The sequence below is a fragment of the Etheostoma cragini genome, chromosome 21 (assembly GCF_013103735.1).
Source record: "Etheostoma cragini isolate CJK2018 chromosome 21, CSU_Ecrag_1.0, whole genome shotgun sequence".
Lineage (NCBI taxonomy): Eukaryota > Metazoa > Chordata > Actinopteri > Perciformes > Percidae > Etheostoma > Etheostoma cragini.
This window is the reverse complement of record NC_048427.1, coordinates 4717540-4723720: the sequence shown is the minus strand read 5'-3', so window position 1 is coordinate 4723720 and position 6181 is coordinate 4717540. Positions and strand designations below refer to the sequence as shown.

The 6181-nt window shown below is 40.4% G+C and overlaps 1 protein-coding gene across 2 annotated transcripts in view; it reads right to left on the bottom strand.

Annotated features, from left to right (window-relative positions):
* The window catches only part of ttyh2 (tweety family member 2), a 64601-nt gene that overhangs the window by 17156 nt on the left and 41264 nt on the right, over positions 1–6181 (bottom strand). The gene's annotated exons all lie outside the window — the stretch shown is intronic.

Below are 6181 nucleotides of genomic sequence, written 5' to 3'. Positions count from 1 at the left end.
CCCCCCCCAAAAAAAACAACAAATATAAATAAAGGAAAGCTGGAAGGAGCGGAGACACACACAAACACATACATAAACAAATACACAGAGAAGGACCAATCACATGCGCAGGTTGACCTCAAGGAGTCGGAGATGTTGCGCCAAGTGTCCAGGGTCTTTAGACCATACATCATGCCAGTCGAGATCACAACTCAGGCCTGGGTAATTGATTGCCCAGATCCTCTCAAGAGGAAGGGCGTAGCGGCCAGATATCACTAAAAACTGATAATGCCTGGATACCATACCATAGTTTTTAGGCTGCACAGTAAATAACTTCCAGATAGGATGGATGGGCAAATGACCTCTGCCAAGGGACACCATATGCCTTAAGTGCTGATATTAATGATATTAACTAATGTGGGGCTGTTATCGGCCTCCCACCAATAAGTATTATTGAAAAAAGGGGAAAAGTGTGCCAGTTACAAACTATATGGCAGTGTTTTTCAGCCAATCTCCAAGTCTTGATAAGATGTGAGATAATGTGGCCAAAGCGTAGCTGGCACTGTTTGTTAGAAACATTAGCCAAAAGAACATCATGGAGTGACCAAGGCTCTGTTGTAGCACTTTTTAAGGTACGCCAGCAAGCAGACTCATCTGGGCTAAACCAAGTGAGGAGGGGCCTCAACACAAAGGACCAAAAGTAATGTTTGAAGTTAAGAACTGAGAGGCCACCATCCTCCCTCCTTTTCTGTAGAGTAGACATTTCAGTCACGGCCATTTGTCTTTCCAGATAAATTTAGATACCCCTGATTGTAAGGGGTAAGGGGATTGTTACGCCAATAGCCTGAAGGAGGAGAGAGAGGTAGCATAGAGCTCACAAAATTAATCCTGGGTAAGACATTAATTTTAACCACTGAGATATGAGCTTGATTTGACATCAATTTTTCCATTTCTTTCAAAACATTGTTTAGAGCAACAGAACGTTATGTTTAGCAATTTGGCTTAAGCAAGGGAAGACCTCAATGCCTAGATAATTAAACTGCTTAATAATGGGGATGTTAGCAGTTATGGTTGAGATGCAGGCAGAGTCATTTAAATGAAGTAGTGCAGATTTTGACCAGTTCATTTTAAAGCCTCCTAAGCTTCCATACTCCTTGCATAAAGATTGAAGGTGAGGAAAAGACTAAGATGGGTTTTCTAAAAAGACCAAAACATTGTCCAAAAATTATAAGAGATAATGATGTGTATTACAAATACATATTGGTGACACTATAATTGACTGGCCATGGCTTGAGCCAGCAGCTCTAGATAAATGACAAATAATGCAGGACTCAAGGAGCAACCTTTGCAGGAGGATTGAGAAACTGAAAATAAAGAGAAGGATGTGCGTCTGGTTAAGACTCTGGCTGAGGGATTAGAATACAAAACTTGAATGTTACCAATGAAAGTTTTCCAAGGCCCATCACCTCTAAGACTGACAATAAAAATGGCCACTCAAATTTGTCAAAGGCTTTCATTGCGTCAAGAGAAAGAATTGACATTGGGTCTTATTGTCATCCGCCGCATCAACAATGTGGAGAATGCATCTAACATTATCTGCTTCTAGTCTCGTGTGAATTATTCCTTTTTGGTGGGAGTTCACTAATTTTGCAATATGAGATTCCAAACGACGGGCTAGGAGCTTTGCAAAGATTTTTATATCAGTGTTAATCAGGCTCAGAGGTTGACAGCTAGAGCAATCTGTAGGATCCTTATTCAGGAGTAAGGAAATTAAGGCTGTATTAACATCCCTTGAGAATTCACCCTTTTCAATAGAGAAGTTAATCATGTCAAGAAGGAAAGAGCCCAACTGTTCCCAAAAAGTTGCATAGAATTCCCAGGGGAATCCCATCAAAGCCCCGTCTAGCACCCTGAAAGTAATAGCGCTGTCTTGCTCTGTGAATTAGAAATCCAGTTTTCTGCTTCAGAAAGCTGTTAATTTCTTTCTTGACTATTGATCAATCTAAAGCTATCCAGTAAAATTATTTTGTTGAGTCCAATCTGGTGAACTCAGCTTCAAGGTTGTGCAGTTTCAGTGATGTAGCTTTGCGCGTAATAGAGCAGGAAATTATGGCGTTGCTCCTAATAAAACCTTTCATTGGGGGTCTTCTACAAAGCAACATTAATGTCTGCAAATATCTGGAATTCTGCTATAAACTGAGTGATCAAGGTTTCATTTTCCAGTAAAGAAGTATTAAAACGCCATCTAGCAGCATGTTGAGAAAGACGATCTAGGGTGGTGATCCAGAGGACCCCTTTATGGTCAGACAATGCCATTGGAAGTAACAACACTTTATCAATTTAATGAAATAATTGAGGGGATGCAAAAAAAAAATATTTTCTCGAAAATGATTTGTCTACATACCATCTACTAGGTGGGATTAACTGCACGCCAAATGTCTATAAGCTCCCAAGCTGTTGGCCCATGATTTCCAAGCATTTATGGCTTGCGAACCCCAGTGACCTTTATGTTATTAGGTGCATAAGCTGACCCAAGTGCAATTTTCCTAAATGTATACTCGATTGTAGAAATCACAATTGTGCCTGTAATAAATGTGTCACCTGTAATAATGCAATGTCAACATTTCTCTTTTTAAGTAAGGCTAGGGTGCTGGCTCGCTTGTGAGGTGCTCTCAGACCACACAGTTCCAAACAAAAAATGTAAGATCACCCCTTATCAAAAAAGCTGTGTTCTAAATGAAAGTAGATGTGGAAAACCAAGCTTCTGCCTTTCACTTCGTTAAATACTAATAATAGTGCATCCAAAGTTAAGCCCCTCAACAAACAGAACATGTGAGACACAGAACAAAAACAGACAAGAGAGTGACACACAAGGGAAGGCGAGAGGAAGGGGGGGAAACATAGCCACGAGGCTAATACTCAAAATAGGTCTGCAGCAAAAGAGAGAAGCAGCCCTGGTTGCAACCGTAACTAATTCCCATATATTAGTATATTTTATTAGCATAAACCTAGTAGCCTCCTAACTAACCTATGGAGCGCAGGCCACATTAAACAGGACAGATATGTCATTAAAAAACACATTCTCTGTAATCCTATCAGATACCAATAAAGTAAAACTAGGACACATCCATCAATTTGGACAAACCAAGAGTCCGTGTTCATCAGGCTGATGAAAAACTGCATTTACAGTGAAACACCTTCTCATCCACATCTTGTTGGACTCAGCCTGTTCATCAGCCTGTTCATCAGGCTAAGTCCATGGTTTGATAGAAGGCTTGATGCCGTTTGACCCTGAAGTTGCTGTAGTCCGGGGTAAAGCGAATCTTTCTGCCCCCGACCATGGGTGGAGATTTACGCACAGCCTGTAGGATCGCCTGACTGCCCTAATCTCAATCTGTACATCTGCCAGTTTCGGGATGATGCAGATGTTGCATTATCGGTTTCTGTCATCCATAGCTGCTCCTGAGAGTACTTTTCTGTTTCTTCAGTAATGCCTCTGCACTGGCATCCATTTTGCTGCATTGGGTTTTGTTCTTGTTTGCTATTCTGCTTTAAATGACTCTATTGAGCACAAAGTGATAGAATATCAGAGTTGGAACCATACAACAAGTATTTGGCAAAATTGGGCCAGGAGCCACACCTTAAGTCACCATCTCTGTCGAGCTGATCACGGGACTCCCAATGCCTTCAGTGCCTTGACTGTTTCTGTGTTTTATTTTTTACAAAATTATCTCTAATTCATGCTTTATCACTTGTGAAATACTGAGCACTTTCACCTCTTTGGGCTTCTAAAAAAATGTCAATAAAGAAAACAGAGCAGGAAAAATCCATATTTGGTTGAACTTGTTTTGTAAGGTCATAAGCCAAAAGGTTGGAAACCATTGGCCTATGAATCTGCCAGGCCGTGCCTGTTTGACAGTTTGCTGTTGCAGGATGTGTTATATGAAACTGCGTGAGCTTCTTTTAACAACTATGCCACAGGGCAACTGGGCAAATGGGAGAAATGCCCTCTGATCACCCCCTCAGTGTCTGCAGAAACCAAGCAAATCTGTATTTAGTTTTGTGCTCTTGCTGACAAATGGGATTCACTGAGCTACACCGAATAGCAGGAAATCGGGTGTAAAGCTGATGCAAAACACATCAAATGTTCAAGAGACCACTGAGCAGGGCAGAGAATTCTAGAAAATGCACTCTATAAGGATGAGGTCAAGTCACTCTGAATTAAATCAGTGTTGGAAATAGATTTTCTTCTTAACTGAGAAAAACAGACAGTAAACTGCTAAACAGAAAGTGACTTTACATCATTATACAAACCACCATCATTAATTGTGTCAATTCAAACCAAGTGAAATAAAAGGTGTATGCATTCCTTAATGCAGAAATGTAGGAGACATACTGGGAACAAGCTGCCAATTCTGCCCTTTATTAGTCACATCGTTCTTTCAAATTCTAATTTTGGCTTTAGCCTTGTGATTGTAATCGAAGGGATCATTGGAGACTAACTTAGAACCAACGTCATTATATTGTGTTTATATATATATTAACATATTGTGACTTTTAGGTGCAGAATTTATTAACTGTCAAGATAACACTGGACACACTTTAGTGAATTAATCAGTGTTTGGCACTGAGCTGCGTTGAGTTTGATGTGGAACATTTTGTTAGTGGGCAACTTGTGGAAAGTTAAAAGCTTTTACTTAAGTAAAACCTAAACTCATTGCAGACAGGCTTGTCATGTATATCAGTAAGCAAAGCAACAAACAGGTGATAAAGGATCAGTTTTTGTCTGCTTTGGTAGAGCAGGTATTGTTGCACTGCCATGCGCCCCAAGTGGAACTCTGGTGGAACTGCAACCAATTCAGAAGCCGGAAGTATCGAGAGAGTAGAACTTTTTGGCTACACTACAAAATTTGTTTGCAGTACTCAATCCAAAAAATGGTTTTTAGCACAATATGCAGTACAGAACAAACCAAAAGACATCTAGAAAAAAAAACTGCTGACAGAGAAGTCTATGCACGTCTCTCTTTCTCTCATATGTGGGCGTATCTTCTTGTCTAAGCCGTTACTGTGTCATGCTAGCACAGAGCCGGTTCTAAGCACCAAGAAGAGTCAGCAGGCCCCCAGAGTGTACTTTGCTCCTGAAGCCTCCAACCACTTCCACTCTACTGGAAGAGAGCATGCCTTGGGAGGGCAGACACTCTTGACACTGACTCATCTTGTGTGTGCGTAGGGAGTGGGAGAGTGAAATGGGGTTATGTTTGTGGCTAGTAGGGCAAGTTTAGTGAAGCTCACACCCTTAACTGCTTGATTAAGGGAGACAGAGTGACATGCATGCACGAATGGAGGTCCCGGTGGATTTCATGCCGTGTGAAAGCTCCTATACAGCAAGGAGAAAAATAAAAGTCCCATCCTGGAGGAGATAGATACACTTAAGCTTTAGATACTGTGAGGAGATAAGCAGAAGCACTGCATGTGTATGTATATACAGTACAGTATGTTGTGCCATGTATCATTATCAGTAATATCATCTGTCAGTGTAACATGTATTTTAGCATGTGGGAGTGTTAGGTCATAATTCAACACTTCCTGCCTCCTTTTCCAAAAACTACATAAAAAACTAAAAATAAAATTATAACCATTGACATTTTTCTTGTGTTATCTGTGGTTATGTTGAAATATAGCCTGCATGTGCTATTATTTATTTATTTACCTTTTTTTGTTCTCACTCAAAAGACAATCATTAATAATTAATCAGTAAATTGCTCAGTAAAGTAATATTCATTTGGGATAAAGGCCCTAAAATTATAAAGCTAAATAACAAATGACCGGAGAAAGAATTCCTTGTGATTGTTATCGAGTGTAATTCATGTCTTAAGCCATTTAAAGCACGTTGAGTGTTAAACTGGAACAGCAACCTGTAGGAAGTTATATTTTTGATAACATCAAATGGCTTCGCTCCCTTCTCTCCACAGCTCTCAAATCCAATTTGTAGAGCAAAGCTATTGACACAGCAATGTTCTGTGCAAGTTCAACCTACCGCTGGCATAGCTGAAAGGCAAATGGTGGAATACAACAGGGCTCATCGGGAAATGTTTGTGCAGATCCAATACTTCCCCGCTGTGGTCACAGGCAATTTCCCATGAGAAGAGAAGCGACTCCCACTTCCATCTCCCTCTGTCTACACCAACTCCTAATTCACATC